The 22,145-nt window shown below is 43.4% G+C and overlaps 1 long non-coding RNA gene across 1 annotated transcript in view; it reads left to right on the top strand.

Moving 5' to 3' along the window:
- LOC113255214 (uncharacterized) overlaps window positions 1-22,145 on the top strand; it is an 84,752-nt gene that overhangs the window by 31,217 nt on the left and 31,390 nt on the right. Inside the window, exon 2 of the long non-coding RNA XR_003316209.4 lies at window positions 4,522-4,630. This is a non-coding gene — a long non-coding RNA (uncharacterized LOC113255214). The remainder of the gene's footprint in view (window positions 1-4,521; window positions 4,631-22,145) is intronic.

Raw genomic sequence — 22,145 nt, 5'->3', positions numbered from 1 at the left:
CTTGCCCTCTCTTCCCCGCAATCCCAGTTCTAGCCATCCTTTCAAGCCAGCTTGCATCCTGCCTCCACAGAGCAGCTTTTTCAGAAGACCTCAATGGACAACGGGGCCTTTCTTTTCTAAACTCTAGCATACTTCAAAATCTAGGCCTTCGATATTTAATACTTTTGAATATGCTTCCTTGTTTTCAACTTTAAAACATAGCCACTTTTGAGTGATTACTTACTGACTACTTACTATGGACCAGGTACTGTAACAAGTGCTTGCCACATAGTATCTGGTTTAATTCTCAAAATAAGCTTATGTTGTAGGCATTAGCATAGTCAGTGTTCAGTTTACAGATGAAGGAATGAAAGTCTGGAGAGGTTAAATATATGTGTGATTATGTTCAAACAGAAAAGATATTTGGAATACTTCCTGATGCATTCCCCCCTCAGTATTCAGATATCCCCCCCCCCCCCGCCCCTGCAGCTCTTCGGTTATTAAAGCTGAGCAAAGAGTTTTGTTGGCCTCAGAAGGAGAGGGAAGGGACAGCCTGGAATACAAGGTGACAGTGTGTCTGTTCAGTTTCTCTCTGGCAGCCCCACTTTCCGTGACAATGGCGGATAATGCTGGGAACTCACTTTGTCTGCCTCCTTTGTTGCTAGTCATGGGCAGGCGAGTCAGTTCAGACCAAAGCAACTGAGGAAGCATTGCCACGAACTGCTGGGAAATAGTTTCTCTCTGATTAAAAGAGGGTCTCTCTGCTCATGAGAGCGGCAAGTCCTGTCTTCTTCCTATCCTTCTGTTGATGCCGACAAGCGAGGCCTTGCCACAGCAGCCATCTTACAATCAAAAGGGAGGATTGCCAGCCCTCTAGGAATGGCTGAATAGAAACATGGTTCTTGACACCATGCCACTGGATCCTTGATGCCATCGTTGAGCTACTGAGCCAACTCTCAAACTTACCTACGTTTTTAACTTCTCATTATGAGAGAGAATAAAAATTTTTAAGCCAGTTGCATATTCTGTTACTGAGAGATAAAAGTATTCTAACATATACAGGTGCATGATAAATCTCAAATTACACTTTTTAAAACTTTTGAGTCTCTATTGAGACAATAATAACTTTTGAAGTTAGAATTCTGTCATTTGAAGAGTCAGTCCACCCTGATGTGGAGAAGCAAGTGGAGGGAAGTTGTTTATATGGCCTGGGGGTCCCTATGAAAATGGGCCTCTCTCCTCTAGTAAGGGAAGGGAATACATCTCCACGAGTAGACCATGGAGATGTCATAGGCATGGAAATATGCAGAAACAAAAGAGCTGCAGAGGTCAAGATGGAGAAAACCAAGACGAGAGCCTTATACCAGCATATGTTTGGGTTGGACATAATGCTGGCATAGAACAGGAAGGCCATCGTCTCCTATCTCTGCCCAGGTACAGTCCTGCTGGGCTGTATGCAGTGGGGAGGAATTGGTCATAAGGAAACTGGGGTGCTGTTAGAAGGTGGAAATGGATTTGAAGAAGACCATCAACCAACGTCCTCCACACAAGTGCTACTCAAAGTGCAGTCTGCAGACTGAGATAGGTCTTCAAAGCTTTGTAGTCTGTGAGGAAGTAAGTTCAGAATTTGAGAATCAGTGTTTAGAAATGACACTGACAAAAGAAATTTTATGTTTGTTCACTTTAATAGTAAATAATTTGGACTTGTATTATGTAGGTCTTTTTTTAAATTGTTTTTCCTAGAAATTAATTTTTATTGTATTTTATAATACTATCAGTCTGTGAAGGATTCCCCCCCCCCCCATTTTAAGAATTTAAGTATAATCTACGTAGAGTAAGTCGCCTTTTTTAGTGTGTGTTTGGGCAAATATATACAGTGTAGCAGCCAACACCACAGTGAACTTACAGTAAGGTTCTCTCACCTACCAAACTCCCTCTTGTTCCTTTGTAGTCAACCCTTCCCAAAACTCTCAGCTCCTGGCAACCACTGGTCTGTTCTCTGTCCCTAGAGTTTGCCTTTGTAAAAATACCATCTAGGTGGCATCATCCATCATGCAGTCTTTTACAAAAATTGATTTTATTTTATTTAAAAATTTTATTTTTTGAATGGAGATATAGTGGACATGGAACATTATTTTCAGGTGTACAGTGTAGTGATAGGATACTTGCATACATTATGTGGTCTTTTGAGTCTGGCCTATCTTACTTGGCATAAACATGTGAGATTCATCCATGTTATTGTGCATATTATTCTTTGTTTGTTTGATTGCTGAGTAGTATTCCATGGATACCTGTAGTCTGTTTATCAATTCTCCAGTTGAGATTCAAGTTTTTTCTAGTTTTTGGCAATTTTGAATAAAGCTGCTATAAACATTTGTATGTGGTTCTTGGTGTAAACTTAAGTTTTTGTTTCATTGAGTAAATATGTAAGAGGGGATTGCTGGCTCTTATGGCAAGTCTGTGTTTAAATCTATAAGAAACTGCAAAACTATTTTTCAAGGCACCTGTGCCACCTCACCCTCCCATTAGCAATGTACCCGAGTTCCAGTCGCTCTATATCCTTACGAGCATGGAGTACTGTCAGTTTTTAAAATTTCAGCCTTTGTAATAGGATCTCATTATGGTTTTAATTTGTTTGACTAATGATGTTGAGCATCTTTTTATGTGATTTTGGCTATCTGTGTATCTCCTTTAGTGACGTGTCTGTTGAAATCTTTTGCCAATTTTAAAAAAGCCCCCCCCCCCCATTAATGAGTTGTGAGAGTTCTTTATATGTTCTGGGTACAAGTTCTTTATCACCTAAGTGCTTTGCAAGCATTTTCTCCTAGACCGTCTTGTCTTTTCATTCTCTTAACTGTGCCTTTTGAAGAGAAGTTCTTATTTGATGAATTCCAATTTACCTATTTTTCTCTTTATGCATCATGCTTTCAGTATCCTAGTCAATTTTCTGAAAGATTTTTAGTTTTAGATTTGAATTTAGATTGAGGATTCATTTTGAAATAATCTCTGTAAAGGGTGGGAAGTATGGTTTTTTTTTTTTTTTTTAAAGATTTTATTTATCTATGTGACAGAGAGACAGCCAGCGAGAGAGGGAACACAGCAGGGGAGAAGGAGAGGAAGAAGCAGGCTCCCAGCAGAGGAGCCTGATGTGGGACTCGATCCCAGAACGCCGGGATCACGCCCCGAGCCGAAGGCAGACGCCCAACGACTGCGCTACCCAGGCGCCCCTGGATTTTTTTTTTTTTGGCATATGTTTATCCAATTGAGCACTATTTGTTGAAAACATTCTGTGAAAAATTTTAAATTAGCAAACAGAGTTGTCCTTCAACAAGAATAGTTTGAGGAGCGCCGATTTTACTCAACAGTTTCATGTGCTGCTGCCCTGAGATCCACTCTCAGATTATTGTCAAGATGTCCAAATGTCCTTCGTGCGAGCCATAGCTACTCACCTTACATTACAATTATTCACAGGCTGGATTAGGAAGGAAGAATGAGCTCATACCTGATTAATCAAAGAATAGCTTTTTAGCTTTCTCTGTTTGGTAAATAAAAGGCATTCTCAGAAATTTAATACAAAGCGTTCTTTCTTCTTCTTTTTAATCTTTGAACAATTGAGCTTGCAATTTTTCTTCTCAATATGTTCCAAATCTCTCTGGCTGCTGGAGAAATTGGATAAAGATTCCCCTCTATCCTCATTTTATCACATATTGCTCTGTTCCAAATAGTTGGAAACAGCTGGATTTTTCATTAATCTGTGGGAAATTGGAAATTGCCAAAAGCTGGCAAAAAAACTCAAGTCTATGTGTGAAATCCTACATCGAATTCTGGAAGAGAAAGCAGGACGGCTCAGATGGCATTGGTTAGCAGTCTCCTGTGGAGGGATGTTTGGCAGTAAGAGGTATCTTGTTTATCAGGGTGGTCATGCCCTCACTTCTGGAAGAGAAACTGAGGACTGTGCTCTCACGTTGGCACTTGAATAATTAGGTCAACTTCCGTGTTGGCATGAGAATAAGTAAGCCATGCTGACATCGTAACCCAGTATTGGTGGGAAGGACTCAGTATTGCTGGAAAGTACATTTCATCACAGGGAAAATAATCAGATATTCTTGGCACTACGAAGTTAGTTCTGAAATGGAGGCTAACTCAAAAGGGAGATAAGCATATTTCTCCACCTCCTCCCTCATCTGCAGTGTTTTAGGCTCTATGAATTTATCAGTTCATGACATGGTGCAGTAACAGTTACTAGATATGTTGATTTGAGAGTCTATGTGACCCTGTTGAGTTGTCTGGATAATCAGGAATTCTGTTATCTAATCCAAGAATATTTCCTAAAATGACAAGATGCTACAAAATCTATTTTAAATGTCGGGGACCTTTTTCCAGATCTACAAAGAGAGGATAAAGTATAATGCTGAGAAGCCAGAAAAATCACTGATTAATGGAGCGTTCTCTGATCTTGCAAGCGCTGTTCAAAAAACTAAAACCACGTCCCAATACTTTCCTGTTCCTATCTTATGATTTTTTTTCTTTTTTCTTCTCTAGAACCAAACTTGCTCAACTCACCTAATCAAAGAAGGGAATTTGTCAGAAGGATACGGAGTGTGTCATGGAACCTGAGGGCAGGGATTTTAGCCAGACACCGGAGAGACTGGTACGGCTGGATGACTGCTCTGTCCTACTGAGGCCACATTTTTGCTCCTCTCTGCCTCTCTCTGCATGCTTGTTTCCTTTCTCCATCACCAGCATACTCCCCTTCATCTTCCTGTGAGCTAACACAGTTGCCCCAGCTTCACCTTCACATCACTTCTTAGTTCAAGCACCCAAGAGAGATGAACCAGAGCCGCAGGACCCATTGCATATTTCCAAGTCCTGTTTGCCGGCGTAGGCCTGCCTTGGCTTGGGTCCTACCTTCTGGGTCCAGAGTCTGGGGCCTGCTGTCCAACCACACAGGCAGAGGAATCACACTTTCTAAGAAGAGACATGACCAGTGGGCCACCTGCCTACACTTCTCTCTAAATGCCACCATTATGAATATAAAGTGGAGGAAGTGCTAAATGATACAAATATTGAACACTGTTCAGAAAGAAACATCCATTCCAGTATAGCTTTGCTTTCTACCCCTGGAGCCAAACAGGCAGAGGATCCAGAAGGATCTGCAGGACTGTATCAGGTGACCCTAGGAAGAATGGATCCCATAACTGTCTCCGTCCATGATGACACTGCAATGACTCACCAAGCTGAATTAATCAAATCTAAGCCACCATCTTCTGGAGATTAGGGCCCATACTGTTCAGGGAAAATTATTATCCAAGATCAGGTGACTAACTGGCAGCCACGGTGCTGCCTTCAACATAGTGCGGACCTTCTACAAACTGACCAGGAGAGGTTCCTTGTAGAGAAAGAGGACAGAGACAGACTGAGAAAGTCATTTTATAACTTAGAGTTTGTCCATGTAGATTTGCCTCTCTCAATAAATAAGAGTTGGAATAGTCTTAGCATACTTTCTCATTCCGTAACATGAGCCCCTCCATTTTTATCTTTTCTTGCCCATTTGTACCTTCTCCCTGTTTGGAAGCTTTATCATGCATCCGACACAGCAGGGGTCCTCTGCCTTTCCTTAACGGGTATCCTGTTTGTCTGATATCTGCTCCTGTAAGCAGATGTGCCGCTCGGATCTACATTTTAGTCTCCTACCTCTTCTTGGAGACTGAATGGGGTAAAGGCTCAGCCTGTCCCTAGAGGCTGGGTCTATCAAATGAGCCACAGACGTTTGCTGGTGGTAGGAAAGGATATTACAGGCAGGAGGAGAAGTCAAAATGCAGAGGTGGCAATATGTATGTAGGAAGCAGCAAGGGGTGGGTTTGGGGGAGAATAACCAGAAATGGGGAGTGGGTGTGACTCAGAGGAGATTGGGGAGGGACCAACTGGGCAGGACCCATGTTTGCTGATGATGGAAGGGGTAGCAGTGAGCTGGCATTTCTAGGAAATTGGACAGTCTGTGCATGGATCTCTCGACCCAGAATCCATCATTTTCTCCTAACTTGCTTTTCGCTTATGTGTTACTAGTTCATTAAGGAGGTGTTCCCAGAATAAATTGGCGTGGGAGTGGTAGAAGCGTGATAGGGGAGAAGAGTATATTTCCAGAATGTCCCTCAGATGGCACCTTTAGCCTGATCCCAAAGGGAACTACTATGCTGTCCTCAGAAGGTGTCTCAATTCCAGACAAAGAATTTGGGCTTTCACACTCCTAAGCCCCTCAAGTCATTGGCTAAGCGCTTCCCCCATAGGTTCCTAACTGCTTTTTAATTTAGTCCTCGGATCAGAGAGATCTTTCAGCCTGTCTATGAAAAGATCTCCTTGTACAAGTAAGCGCTTAGGTCTTAAAAAAATATTGACATACATTACATGGTTATTTCCTATGATAGATCAATTCATTCATTCACCAGACTTTTGTCAAATGCCTCCTATGCATGAGAATTGTGCCAGGCACTGGGAATGCAGAAACAACCCAACATAGTCCTGTTTGCCAAGGAGTTGAGGAAACAAAGAAGTCATCAATTCTTGTAATAATAGAGCTGTAAGAGGATGCTGCCCACCTACTGATGGAAGGTACAGCTTTGGGGCCCACAGATTAAATTTCCACATATCATCACTAGGGAGCTGAAAGGTCTCTTTCCTAGATTCTTTTCATGACCTGTTGTCACGTCTCCTTAGTTATTGCTGAATACACTAATATACTATTACACTAAATTTTTAAGAAGTCTTAAGTAATATTCTCTTTTGATTTTTAAGGCTGGCATCTTTCTGCTGGGTACTTCTTAATTGGTCTGGTGTCTCCCTGTAGCACTTGCTGTACGTCAGGTACTCTGTGGATATAGGGAATGTATCTCACCCTGCAGAATGCTGCACTAGAGAGTTCTCATTAAGATTAGATTTGGAAAATGTTTGTAAAAACTTCTCAGGCTGATTAAAAGAAATGAAGGGTGTGTGTGTGTGTGTGTGCGTGCGCGCATGTGCATGTGAAAAAACTATCAGTGAAACTGCTTCTGGGCAGTGCTTTGCCTGCAGAGGGCTGCTGGACAGCCAGAGAGCTGGGCCAGCAGGGGTCTGCGTCTGACCAGCACGGAGGCACAGGGAATACCAGCTTTCCTCCAGCAGGACTCCAATCTTCACTCAGCAGAGGGGACTCCGAGAATCCAACTAACTGATGAGGGCAGTCTACTCCTCCTTGCTTCTGGGCTCCAAAGCAACATTTGGGGTCACATTGGATGAAGCACTAGGGCGGTAAAGGGAGTGATTGGTGAAAATCCTGACAGCGTCATAAAAAACAGAGAAAGCAGAAACTCTGCTTTGGCTAAGAGACAGAAATTAGGTCACCAAAAGCTAATCTCCCTCCTGCCACTGTATTTTGGGGTGCAAGAGAGATTGTGAAAAACTGTTGCTAGTGATTTTAATTTTTATATGTGTAACCAGCCCTTCAATTTTTACAAAAAGTTTAATAGTCACAGCCATGCCAAGAACAGTCATGAAGAAAATGTTGACCAGCAGGCCCAGTGTCTTTAGTCCCTTTCAAACCAAGCTTGAGGGAACTGGATAGGGTTGAATGGCGGGGGTGGGGTGGGGGGCACCTGAAACTATTATCCTGGACTTGGTGCCCTCAGATCAAATAAAGATGAGTACAGCAAGGGAATAAACAATTAGATTAGTCATGCGGCCTAAATAAGGTCTTTGGCTCCGTCTATGAGACACGGGAACCTCCATGTATTGTGGATGAAATCAATCAGAGTCTGGTGGCATTGTCAGCTGGAGTCAGCTCTGTGTCCGAACTTAGACTGTATGTCTAGAATCTGTGTCTTAATGTAAATTGGCTTATGGCTATGTCTTCCCCGGGGCATAAGCTTCCACCGTCCAGATGGCAGAGGGACTCTGGTGGAAATAAACATATGGTAGGTTCTATCTGTTGTGCACAGACGAAGAATAGGCACACTAAGAGCCAGTGTGATCGATGCCACAAACGGTGGACATCTCAGACAACAGACTGCTGGGAAGATGCAACTTTTGGGTAAGAGCTGTTGAGAAATAAGGCAGAGGGACTATCCTCAGCATCCTGAACATTGGCAGAAGATGGAGAAAGGGGAGGTCGGGAAAAAATAAAGGCCTGGGTACATATTTTGCTTTGAAGTTCTTCCACAGGAGAGTTGACAACAACAGGGACAGCAGGACAGCTGTTTGTCCCGTGGCTTTTGGTCAACTTCCATATTCTTTAGAGAGTGATTGCTTTAGTTTGGATTTCCTCAGGAGAAGATGCTAAGGCGAGGATTAAAGTGCATGTGTTACCGTGGGCAACACCAGTAGGGGACTGGGGACGTGCGACAGGAACGTAAGAAGACAACCAGTTCAGGGTGTTTATCAAGACAGCCACCACTGTGGTTGACTGGAATTCAGTTCCTCTGGGGCAGCAAGTGTGGAAAAATACTCCCTTGAAGTCATTCTACCCAAGGGGCAAGGAAGCTGGGGGTTTTATGCACCAAAGTTTTCACTACTCCTGGGGACATTAGTTCTAGAATATTTTGCCTGTCTGCAGAGTAGCATAGCGGGTTCGGGCAATGTGAGAGGCCTCTTAGGCAAAGGAAGGCTAGGGCTGCAGTTGGAAGCTGGGCAGGTGTAGTGAGTGGTAAGGCTGAGGGGAGGCAGGACATGCACAGATAACACTGCAACTGTGATTCCACACCTGAAAGAAATTTACAGTGGAGATGGGATAGCAGAGGACACGTACGTACACACACACACGCACACACACAGATTTGCACTTACATAAATACATAAATGTAAATTTTTATTTGTTGAGGAAATAATGCCTATCGACGGTTGGAGATTGGCACAGAGTACAGGGAAAGATCACAGTTCTATTATAGAAAAGTAAATAGCACTTGAGATTAAATAAAAGCTTGCTTTTTTTCCTGTTATCTCTGGTGTTTTCACCCCTATGGAAATGGGGCATAACAAATGGGAGATCTCGTTCTTATGACTAAACATTATTTGAAGATAAAAATACTAAAAATGATGATATGGCAATGTGGAAGTTGCTCTAAACCTGCCTGAAACTCGTGATATGTTTTTGTGATAACACCGTAAGCTACAAAAAGAGTCAAATCATTCTCATGAAATCGAACTCACTTTGTTAATGCCTATTCTAGTTTTATTAGGGAACTTGCTGCTCCGAATTATAAAGAAAAGTATTTATTTGCTGGAGTTTTTGTGAGCCATTTGCTATAAAGGGGCATCTAGTAGAGAATGCACCTTGGTGTTGATAGAGCTCCTGTCCCTAGACAATAAATGAACATAAAACAACATGTTTTCACATTTCACAGGAGGGAGAAAGTGAGGCAGAGAGGACTCTTAAGGGGCAGAATATCTTCAGCTTTTTCCATAGGGGCTATAGAAATATCCATTCCATTAACAGACACATTTGATTCAATGCTTCATTGCCCTCCTGTGAGGGAGGGAAATAGGACAGTGAGGAATCATCATGTAGGGGCCTCGGTCAGTGGCTAATGGGGATTCCCCTGCCATATGGACGATCGGCTATACCATGATACATCCAGATAGATCTACTCCATGTTAAAATCCCCCCACACACATAGGAGAAAGGGAAATCCATAGCAGATAAAAACCTAACAAATTGGGGCCACATAAGCTGTGGTTAAGATAATTAAGAACCAAAGGTCTACTTGAGTGACCAAGATTTATGTGAAGGTCAAAGTTGGTAGACCAACACTGCCCACAAAGATGAATGCCCAGCTATGGAATGAGCTTCTCTTGGGTTCGTGCCATGCGTTAGGCAAGAAAGAACAGGACATAACTTTGTGAATCTACAATACACAAAAAACACAGTTGGATTGAGAACTGAGTATTTTGAATGGGACAGATCTTAAATTTTCTGCAGGTGGGATCTTGAAGAGGCATCATAGTAAAGTGGCTAAGAGCAGGAACTCTCGAGACTTACTGCTTGGGCTCAACTCTTAGTTGCACTACTCATTAGCTGTGTGACTTTGGGCAGGACACATAACCTCTCTGTCCTTCAGTTCCCTTCTCTGTAAAAGGGGATGTTCATGAGTATCTATCTCATAGAGCTCTTTGCAAAATATTTATAGTAATGTCTGGCACATAATAAGCCCTGTGTTTTTAAAATAAATACATAAACCTTATCGGAAGCACTTCCATTGTGTTCCTTCTGTATCTCAGAGAGTTTTCTGAACATTTTAGTTAAGAAAATATTTATTGAGCACTCACCGGACTGGGCATGTTCGGGTATGGGTAAAAATGAATTTCCAAAGTTTCTGCCCTTTCAGGTGCTCATGAGATAATGCCTTTTCTTTTTTTAAAAGAAAATTTTAAAAAATAATTTGAAACAATGATAGGCTTACAAAATAGTTGGAAATGTAATATAAATAATTTGTCCCCCGACCTATGTGGGAATAAGTTGTCATTTAATGCCCATCACCCCTGATACTTTAGGGTGTTTTTCCTATAAAAATAAAGACACTCTTCTCCATAAGCACAATCCAACCACCCAAATTAGGAAATAACAGTGACATATTGCTACCATCTGATCCTCAGACCCCATTCAAGTTCTGTCATTTGCTCTAGTAATGTTTTCCAGGTTGAATTTCCATGTTGAATTTGGTCACACCTTTTCTCCCCCCTCACCTTTCATGACCTTTCGAAGATGACTTTTGAAGGTTACTGGCCAGTTATTTTATAGAATGTCCTTCAATTTGGATTTGTCTGACAATCATTCATGATTAGATTTAGGCTGTGCCTTTTTGGAAACAACATGGAAAAGATTCTGTGTTCTTTTCATTGTGCCTTATCGAGTAGCACAAGATTTCAAGTTGTTCCATCCTATGATGTCCATGGTGATCTCTTGATTAAGACGGTGTCTGCCAGGCTTTCCCACTATAAGGTGATCCTTTGCTTCTCTGTAATTCATAAGTACTTTGAGGGGAGATACTTTGAAATGATATAAAAATTCTCTTCCTCATCAAGCTTTCAATTTGCTTATTTCAGAATGGACTCATTGTTTCCTGTTTCATTCAATGGATTATAATCTCTTGTCATTATAATCTTTCAGTGTTTAGTTGTCCCTGATTTGCCCAGCGGAAAACTGGCGTCTGTGTGCTCTTGACATCTTTACCCCACTCATTGAGCTCTGGTTTTCTGGCATGACAGGATAATTCCACTTATCTTGTATTTTCCCTGTTCTAGCTTTGGAATCAGGTGTTTCTCCAAGGAGCCCAGGTTTCTTTTTGTGGAGGATGGTAATTAGAGGTGAATATCTAGGCACACTAGGTGTGCTCATTGTCACTGTGGGGTCATTGTTCCCAGGCCCACCGAGTGGACAGAGCTATATTTATTTCTATATTTATGTGTATTGAAAACCATTTATCCATATCACTACATCCCATTCCAATCCACGAATACACAGGCCCATCCTAGTTTTCTCCCTTTCTGCTATCCTTCAAATGTTTACTTCTCTGGTCAGTCCCCCTATGTGTAACCAATCTCCCATTTCCACTGCTCTAGAGGCTCTCCCCTTAGATGCTCAGGCTCTGCCCCCCACTGCGCACTATGATTCCACCTGCTGGGGCTCCGACTCCCCAGGCCTGGCTCACCCTGCATGCCTCCATGTGGATATCCTCCTTCACAGGCCTGGGCCCCAGCACCCCACACCAGGCTGCCCCTCCTATGTAGAGGCCTTCCTCATCCTGCTCAGTCAGGCTTCCTGTCAGACATTTACAGTGAGACTTACAGCATATTTTTAAAGGCTCCTCTTGGGTATATTGAACTGAATTTAAAAAACCAAGCTCATAAAGACAAACAAAAACACCTCCTTGTAATCACATGTATTACATTTAAAAATATATAGCTAAGAGTACTAAGATGAAACTTGATTCTCCTCCTCGCCTCCATTTTTCTTTTTCTTTTTTTTTTTTTAAAGAGAAGGAGTGCGGGGTGGGGAAGGGGAGAAGGAGAGAGAGAATCTTAGGCAGGCTCCACATCCAGCTTAGAGCCAGATGTGGGGTTGGATCCCATGACCCTAAGATCATGACCTGAGTCGAAATCAAGAATCAGACGCTTAACTGACTGAGCCACGCAGGCGCCCCCTCTCTTCCATTTCTAAACTCTAAATTAAAATGACTGACAGGACTCAGCTGTGAGGCCTCAGTAGCTGACTGGTGGAGAAGGAAATGAAGGCCAGTCTAGCTAGGTTCACACCTGACTCAAGTGAATGCAAACCCAGGGGATGAGGTGGTGACCGGACCAGGATAAAAGGGGGCAGACTATTTTCTGCCTTTATTTTCTGAGTTTTGATCTTGACTCCAGAGCCAGATGTCCTGATTAGGGGATAAATGAAGATTGGGAAATAGCCAAGGGTTCAGAAAGGGGCAACTGACAGAAGAGGTTTCTGGTAGACCAGGAGACTTCAGGGGAAAAAAAAATTAATCCAATTTTATGTAAGTGAATTTCCTCTCAACCCAGAACAGCAGGAAATGTAATCTCCCAGGAAAGATGGTGTTGAAGATCTCATTTTCTAGTTATCACTTCTCCCATGCTAGAGAAACAGTTTTACTTCAAAGGCATAGACTAAGGGATGTTCCCTGTTTATGTGACTGGATTTGAACAACCGGCCGGTGTTCTGCTCCTTTCAGGTAGAACCCCCTTGGGGGGTAAGGGCAGCCCTTCTAGGGAGCAAAGCTTCCCTGCGCCCCTGCCTGCTGGGCTGAAAGGCCTTGTGATGGGGGAAGGGAGGGGCGTTCTCCACTATAGGAAGCAAATTGTTCTGGTTTTATCTTTCCCCTAAATGGATATATGCCTGGGCAGGAAGGCAAAGGAAGCAGACACTCCCTCATCCCTACCCCTCTCTTCCTCAATCTGAATCTCTGAGAGATTTCCAAGTCATGTCCTAGGTATTTGTTGGAATTCCAACTAAGGGAGAGTGATTCTCCATTTTACTCCAGCCCTCGTCAGTACAGCAAACCCTAACGTTCCAAAAGGAATCAGGGAAATGCTACTTTGAGGAGAAGTGCTAATTTTTATTGGGCATGACTTAACTCAAACTGCATCTCTGGTTTTTTTTTTTTTTTTCTTTTTAAGAAGAATCACTTCAAAATGATTAATGATGCCTGAAGCCACCAGTCTTGCTTCCTGCGGTGAAATGCAGAACTTTTGTGCATGTCTGGGTTTGTAGGAGGGTGTGCTCCAAGCTCCAGCAATAGATAGTTTCCCATACTGCACAGACAGTTGGGTCTTTGTTCAGAAAAGCTGACTCTCTGGAGGAAATGTGCTACAGAATGGGACCATATCCCCTGCAGGGAGGGAAGGCTTTGCTCCAGTTACGGAAGGGAAGTGAAATCCTTTACTTCTTAAGGTGCCAGAACAAGATTATTGCTGGGTTAGCTGGACCCTAATCCCCCCCCCCTTTTTTTTCTTTCTTTCTTTGGTGGGAGCGAAGAACAATGAGGAGGGTGTCTTTGAAAACAGGAGGGATTACTGAAGGATTACAATAGAGGAATAGGTAAAACCAAAAGTCACCACCCCGCTGGGATGCAGGACCTCTAGGCTGAGCTGGGGGGACGAATTCCCAGGGGAGCATCCTGTGTGTGCCTCCAGCCCATTTCCTTCTCTTCACTGAGGACCCAGAAGGGGAGAAACAGGGCAGGTGTGCAGCAGCCACATTCGACATTTTTGTGAATCCTGTCTGGAAAAGAGTATGGATGATCCTTGTTTCTGAAAACTAAAGTTAAGTAGAGAATACTGTTGAGAGGTTCTTTTCCAGAATTTTGGAAGTCTAATATTTTGTCACACAAATCCTCCCCACTCCTATGCTAGCCTTTATAGCACTGTTCTGGAAAATGCAATTTGGTGAAGTGAAAAAAAAAAAAAAAAACCCTTTCTGGAGCTCAGAGCAACCTCTACCATGGTCCCTTCCTTCAATAAAGTGATTTATAGAGGAGCTGAACTTTCCATTCAGAAGGGCAGCCTGTGTGGGCTGAAGGATGAGCTTAGGAGCTACGAGGTAAGAAGTGGGAAGGGATCCCAGTGGAGCTCTGCATGTGAAGGGAGGGGTCAGCGGGAGCGTGTGTGTGCACGTGTGAACGCGCACATGCATGTGCAAGCCTTCTCTCCTCTGAGCACACTAATGCCAGCAGGTCTGTTTCCTGGGGCCCCACAATATTTCCCCACGGACAGGGGGAATCGCAAGAACAACAGAGCAGGGAAATATGAAAGCAGGAAGTTCTTTCCTGTTAGAAAAGTCAGATGTAAGAAAACGCAACAAGGCCAAAAAACAAAACAAAACAAAAAAACCCACCTCCCCTAAACTAAAAGCTCATACTGGCTCCTCTAGAGCCGAGCTGTTCTTAGGTTACATTGTGTAAACCAGGCTCTCATTTTGCAGAACTATCTTAGCATCAGCTGTGTTAGAAATTGTAAGTAATTTTGGGCAGTGTGCCCGGAGGGTCGGAGCCAGGAAGACTGATCTTTATGTTAACAGGCAGAGCACCTGCTTAGGAAATCTGGGACCGCAGGTTTTCTTCCCACGACGCCTTCTCCATGTGAATTAATCTATTAGCTGGTACGTGTGTCGATTTATTTAGGAGCATGTGTGCTGACAATTGGCTTCTGACTGTAAAATATGGTCTTTGGGGAGAAAATGATTAATTGTCTGCTTTAACACGTGTGTGTGTGTGTGTGTGCATGCTTGATGACAATCACTATTAGTATGTGTGTCTACAAAACTAAAGGCAAACTAAAGGCAAATAATCCTTAGGAAACTAGAAGGTGTGAATAAATAAAAAGACTCATGGTGTCGTTTGGTCATTTGTGCCCTCTTGATGGACACAAGAGTCAAGGAAATCTCATTTCTTAATGCATTATTTCCAAATATACAACAGGGGGCAATTCACAGCGGAAAAAAAATTCCAACCTTTGAGTTTTCAATATTATAATGAAACATACCTTCTTGAAAAGAAACTGAGGGTTGTGGACCTCTCAAGTAGGTATTGACGCTAATAAACATCTTTATGTCTCTGCCTGTGTTTGTCTTTTAAAATGCTGTTAAGTGATCATAAACTCTCCAACATGGTAAGAATGCAGAGGCCACTTGTAGAAATCCAGAAAAACAGACTAGATCATCTAATTTCCAAAACAGAAAATTTAGGCCAATTACACTTTATGAACTCTTTATTTTCCCAAATAAGGGTAGTGAAATAAAGGAAAAGGACCACTGTTTCTTTGTAGAAAGGGCATTTTAAGATAGAAGGCAGGGTTGTAGGATTTCCTAAATTGAAGAAATGTAATGTGGTCGAAAGCTCCCTGCACTGCCTTCATCTTTCTCATTTTGCCTTGCTGGACATTTGGCAAACCTTTATTTTTTCTTAGGTTTTATTTTTACTTATTTTAAAAGCTTCTTTTTTTATAATGTGGGAGCAACACATTGGAGGCTTCTAACACTGCATTAGAAATATCACGGGAGGGGCGCCTGGGTGGCACAGCGGTTGAGCGTCTGCCTTCGGCTCAGGGCATGATCCCGGCGTTACGGGATCGAGCCCCACATCAGGCTCCTCCGCTGGGAGCCTGCTTCTTCCTCTCCCACTCCCCCTGCTTGTGTTCCCTCTCTCACTGGCTGTCTCTCTCTGTCAAATAAATAAATGAAATCTTAAAAAAAAAAAAAAAAAAAGAAAGAAATATCATGGGAGTCGTGCTGCTCAGAGGGAATGAAAGGGAAGAGGAGTGGGAGTGGGGTGGCCAGTTTGGAGGCCAGCTTGTCCAGGAAGGAGGAGGACAAGCTCACTGAGTATTTAAGGCCCTCTGCTAAGTGCATAGGCAATTACCTCCTGTAATTACTAGCTTCCAGAGGCTGGGGAGGAGGCCGCTTGTTTCAATTCACATATGTTCCCAGGCTGTCTACACCGGGGTTCCAGAGAGTGGCTGGGGCTGGAACCTTTATGAAGTTGGCAGTGGGAGACTTGCAGAGGAGAACGATGCTCAAAGAGGGTGTATGGGAAGCTGGAAAGACGGGGAGGAAACTGAAGACTTAAAAATAAACTTGGTGGAGGCTGGGGGGGGGGATGCGGTGGTGACACAAAAGGCAGGAAAGTAAAGGCATCAGCCCCCTGCCGAGGGGCGGGTAACCGGAATGTGGAGCAGCCCGTATTGACTGTGTGTATTGACTAGGTGATGGGGAACTCACCCAGCGTCAGTAAAACCATCAAGATGGCACCAGAAATCTGCTTGCAGAGGGGGAAGAGGGTGGAGACTGGGTGATGAGAGCTCTAGGGAGCAGGGAAGCCGAGATGCAGGGGGTAGATAGCAGTTCCAGAAGGTAGCAGAGGGATAGCTGTGCTCTCTTTTTTTAATGGAAAGACTTGAGCATTCTTTCAATTGCTCAACAAACATTTACTGGGTGTCTACCAAGTACCAAGGATTGTGGTAAGTGCTGAAGACTTAAGAGATAAAAGGAGCAGTCTCTGCTCTTAAAAAACTCTCAGTCTGGGAACTTTATGAGGGCGACAGAAAGGTAGACAGATAATGCTAATGTTGTGTGCTAAGAGCTCTGGGAGGGGAAAGGTCGAGGCCCTGGGCAAGGCACAGGGCAAGAAGTGTTCATCTTTACTGGAGAGGGGCAGTGGTTGGCAAGAGCGTCACAGGAGTTGAGGCTGAGCTGGGCTTTGAAGGATGATTAGGAGTTCTCTAGGCAAGGAATGGAGGAATGCGTTGCAGGCAGAGAAACAGCGGATGCAAAGGAACGGAGCGATCTTAGTGAGTTGTATGTCTGGGGTGGAGAGCACAAGGAGCGTAATGTTGAGGCAGGAGACACCTTATGAGTTTCCTACTACGCTGAAGACTTTGGATTTTAATGTGTCTGTAGATCAAGGGAAAACAGCCCATTGAAGAAAGATGGGGGGATGGTCACTGAGGGGGAAGGAGGAGAAGCTGAGTGAAGGTAAGAGTGATTTTGAAGTGGTGAGGTGGAATGTCAAGGTTGTGGGTGGGGGCTGGCCTTGATTTCCTCCACACAGTAGTTGCTTTGGCCATCTGGCTGAGGGGAAGACTGGGAGGGGGAGGGTCTGGCAGAGCTGCTCTGGGGAATTCTAGAGAGAAACAAAAGGATTGCCATATTGTCATTATTTGAGATTCACAAGACTTTCATCAGATATGTAACTGACTCTCACTGACACCATCGCCCCTACATCTGTTGTTCTGCTTTTAAATGAAGTGTGATCTTCCTTTCCAATATCCATTTTCTGCAAAGATATCAAGTGCCAGACGCATGGCCATTCTGAACAGGAGCCAAGGTATATTGATTACATATTCTCTGTCTTCTTGTTGAAACTTGTTTATATTTCACAGAGTCAAACGTCAACCAACAGGAAGGACTCTTTATGGAACAACAATTATTACTATTGGTGGGAAGTTTTCAAAGAAGAGGAAAATCGGGACAAGCATGTAAACTCACGGTCTATTTAAAAGTGAATTCCCACCAAATTTTTTATCTCAAAGGGGAAAAGGGCATAGAAAAGACAGTGAGGCTAGCACAAAGAGCGCTGCGTCTGGAGTCCAGACTGAGGTTTTTGTCCAGGTTATACCATTAATAACTGTGTGACTGTGGGCAAAGTTTATTCTTGGTTCCAGTTTGCATTATAGTTTTTCTCTTCCTACCCCTGCCAGCACAATTACAGAAATGTATTAATAAATTAGAAACTTAAGACTTCTAATTTATGATTTATAGATGTAAATCAACTGCAGGAAATCATTCTAAATTCTACTCTTGTTCCTAATTTAGAAAACAAAATTGATGAACGTGCGTTTTATCAGTTCATGAAAGTGAAGTCTGCTCCGGGGATTCACTAGTTTCTACCTTAAGGGAGAAGGCGAGAGGAGAGCTGAAAATGACAAAACCAGCATGTGGAGAATCAGAGTGACTCACTGTAGGAGCAGGTTGGAGAAACTTTATGTGGTAAAAGCAGCATAGGCTTTGCAGATGTCTGATGCTTGCTGATGTTATCCACAATGACTTTAGCACATCATTTACATAATTTGTGGCAAGTTTTCAAATAGAAGGAAATCTGTGAGTTCTTTTGCCGCATTAAAAAAAATGGTCAAGAAAAAAGGAGGATAGTCTTTTCACAAGGATAACGCTGATAGGACCTGCTCATGCAAAGGACTTTTTGTTTTTTAGGAATTAGCTTGATGGTAGGCAGAATAAGGTCCCCTGCCCTCCAAAAGAGATCAGGTCCTAATCCCTGGAACCTGTGAATGTGTGGGCCAAGGGACTTTCGCAGAGGTGATTGAGTTAAGGATCTGAGATTAGAGATTCTCCTGGATTGCCCAGGTGTGCTCAGTGTCATCACAGTTCCCTAGCAGAGAAAGGTGGGAGCGTCAGAGTCAGAGAGGAGAAGATGTGCGGACAGAAGCGCAGGGCAGAGTGATGCCATTGTTGGAAGCAGGCCCGAACCGCTGAGCCAGAGAAGCAGATGGCCTCCAGACTGAGAAAGGCAAGGAATGGATTCTCTGCTAGAGCCTCCAGAAAGATGAAAGCCCTGCCAACACCTGGATTTTAGCCCTTCAGGGCCCTTTTTGGACTTTTGATCTTTGGTGTGCTAAGACAATAAAGTTGCGTTGTTTTAAGCTGCTAAGTTTGTGGTAACTTGTTACAGCAGCGATAGGAAACGAATACGAAGCTGGCAAGTGGTCCTGGTCCTTTGGGCTCTATCCTCCTGGGTTATAAACTCCTTCTGCATGCCCTTTATTCACCCTGAATTCTTTTTCCTCATAGCCCTGGTCACTCTCTTGTAATTGCCCTTTTAATTTTTTGTCTCCTCATTAGAGGTGAGATTTCTGAGGGCAGGGAATGTCTTACTCCCTTGTGTCTCAGCTCTTGGGTACAGTGCCTACCGTGGAGTAAGAACATAGCCACTAGTTGAGTGAACTGGCACAATCAGTGTCAGGTAGGGAATTTTCAAATGGATCCAAAGGGTGGGATGGATCAAAGGAAGTAGATCTGCCATTTCTGGCTTGGTAAGATCTGGGTGTCAGATCTTATCACCTTTGGTGATACCAACTGAAGGTGAGAATGTTGTGAGGGAATGTGAGGAAGTGTCTTTTTATCCCCAGACTCCTTGGTTCTGGCCATTTTCTTGCCTCACACTGTGGTCTACTCAAGTCTGGCATGAACAGTTGACTTGTGTGGGTGACTGAACCTGAGTGGGCTGTGAGCCCTTCTGAGGTGACCCATCCAAGAAAGATCTTTGTCAGGTCTTAACTCACATGGCCCTATGTGTATGTGTTCCTCTTTGATGCTCTGTGCTGAGTTTCTTGGAGTTAGACCTTCTGAAGACTGCCCTTAACTTCTGCCCTTTGGCCTGGGCCTTAGCACAGCCTTCGGACCTTCTTTGACCTCTAGAGCAAGGACAGTCTTTTCTGTTTGGACCCCAGTTGCACCTTCTTTGAGCTTTTGGCTGAGCTCTTGTGAGAGTTGTCTTCTGCATTGCTGGGGTCTCACTGGGGATTTTGCTTCCTATCTTCTTCCTCTGCACTGGACAACACTTGAAAGGCTGCATGTGAATGCCATACTTTTGGTGATTCTAAGTCTGCCATTCTTGGATTCCTGCCCTATAGATGCTGCAGAGGGCCTGTTCCTCATTCCTGCCCTAATCCTGTTTCTCTTCCATTTGGGAGCCACCGGCTTTGCTGCCCTCTTTTTGCCTTCTCTTTCCTGGATGACTTTATCAAAGAAACTACATTCAGCTTTTTCTAGCATTTTCCCTTTCAGCACCAACCACCCAGGTGGCCCACCTAAGACCTATTGGTCTACCCAGCCTGTCTTCCTTTCTCCTGCTACCATGTGACTGTTTGGGAGGACACACCACACACTTTCACAATGAAGCTTCAATCTTCCCCAAAGAAGTCCCTAGGGGGTTAAAAATTCGTCACATTTACAAGTACTAAAGAAAGAACATGGGGGTCTTTTGGCTGCAACTCCTGTCACTGTGCTGATTGCCAGGGTAGAGTTAGCTAATGGTGAGGAGGGGCTGCCCACCTCCTCTCTCACCAGGCTAATGGCAGCTCTTTCAAAGACACATGCTAGATTGAAAGAATGGCCTTCTCTGATAGAGGAAGACATTTTTGGTAAATATAATTAAAATCAAATGGAGGCCAGGTAACCCTAAGAATGGAAAATAAGGACTTGAACAGATATTTGTACACCCATGTTCACAGCAATATTCTTCACAACTGCCAAACGTGAAAACAACCAAAATCTCTATCAATGGATGAACAGATAAACACATGGGGTATATATACACAATGTGATATTCTTCTTCTTTAAAAAATGAATTCTGATACATACTATAATGTGCTTCATCCTTGGAGACATGATGCTAAGTGAAATAAGCCAGACACCAGAGGATAATTATTGTTGGATTCCATTTCTATGAGATACCTAGAAGAGTCAAGTTCATGGAAAGTAGAATGGTGGTTACCAGGGGTTTGGGGGTGGTGAGGGGAATGAGGAGCTGTCGTTTCAAGGGTACAGAGTTTGTTTGGCAAGATGACAGAGACAGAAGGTGATGATGATTGCACAACAATATGGATGTACTTCATGCCACTCAACTATACATGTAAAAATGGTTAAAATGGTAAAATTAAGGTATATTTGACTACAATGAAAAATATCTTAAAAATAATATGGAAATCATGGTTTGGTGGTTTTTCCACAATTCACATTCAGTTTTTTGGTTAAGGGTACACATAAAAATGTCAGTGCACCGAAATTGTTGAAAGAGATCACCTATCCATGTGGTTCCCATTCTGTGTACTTTCCTCCCCCCAAGTACTGGTGAGAAAAGCTTCCTTAACCAGTACTCAAGTATGCCCTCCTACTAAGTAATTTTTTCCTGTGACTTTAGCACACTAATCTAGGAAAGAAAACATGTTGAATGAGTCGAATGTGTATTTGCAAAAGTTACCAAATAAATTTGGTGACCGTGGCAACTCCTTGGAGCTGTGCTGGGTAACCCAGATTTTGCAATTCATGCACTCGCATTATAGAACACTTCTGTCCTGGGCTCCCTTACCTCACATTGGAAGTACGTGACCTCCAGGTAGCCGGTGCTCTGAAAGACAGCTTTGACTGAAACAAAGCAAGCAGTCTGATTCTTCTTGGCTTAGGTAATTTTGTGGCCGATTGTTATGTGGAACTTTTGAAAGAGAAATACCATTTGCTTACCCCAGGAGTGGGAGCTTGTTGTTTGGGGGGCATAAACACAGATTTGATGGCCAGATGCCGTGAGGACCCTGTGGGTTTGTTGGGTGATGCCAGCAAGTCTGTGCCAGCATGGGGCGGTTGCGATGTGCAGGGGTTGCCATCATAGCTGCCCAGCCTTCCCGGGGCAACCCGGCTTGTATTCCTTTTCATAATTTGGGTACAGGCATGGTGAGAATGGAAGCACCTCTTAAATGCAATTTAAAATAAAAATACCATAAAATTGATTTCAAGAACCCCCCAAAATTCTGCATTTTGCCCTAGTGATTAATTCAGAACTATTTTGAAATATCCAGTAGTAACTCTTTCATACTATTCTTCCTTCCTTTCTCCCTCCTTCGTTGCCTCCCTCCTCCTTCCACCCTTCTTCCCTTCCTTTTTTCCTCCTTTCTTTACTCTTTGCTTTGTTTTGTAATGCATGCACCCAGAGTACTGTTTTGTCTGCCTTTCGTGTCATCCAACGCTGCCAAAATACAACTATCTGTCCTACTTTGTTGTCGTGTCTTTAGGTGAGAATTAGAGGTGGCTACAATAATATGGAATGGAAGATGTAGAGGGTGCTGGAAGAAGTTGGCCTAATGGTTGGTAAGACCTATTTGAAAATAGAGCAGATGGGGGGGGGGGGTGGGTGGAGGCATCCTCCCTGACCAGTGTTTTCTTTCCTGTCAATGCTTTTCCTCAACTCCTGCACACCAAAGCCTTTCCTAGCAGGAAATGAATGGGACAAAAGGAGAATGGGCAGTAATGTAGTGCTTTCTCTTTCTCCTTGAAATGGCTGGGTGGCCTAGGTGGGGACAGGGCATCGTGCTTCTACCTGGTGGATACCTTGCCTATGAAG

The sequence above is a fragment of the Ursus arctos genome, unplaced genomic scaffold, assembly GCF_023065955.2.
Source record: "Ursus arctos isolate Adak ecotype North America unplaced genomic scaffold, UrsArc2.0 scaffold_5, whole genome shotgun sequence".
Classification (NCBI taxonomy): domain Eukaryota; kingdom Metazoa; phylum Chordata; class Mammalia; order Carnivora; family Ursidae; genus Ursus; species Ursus arctos.
This window is presented reverse-complemented; position numbering and strand designations above follow the sequence as displayed.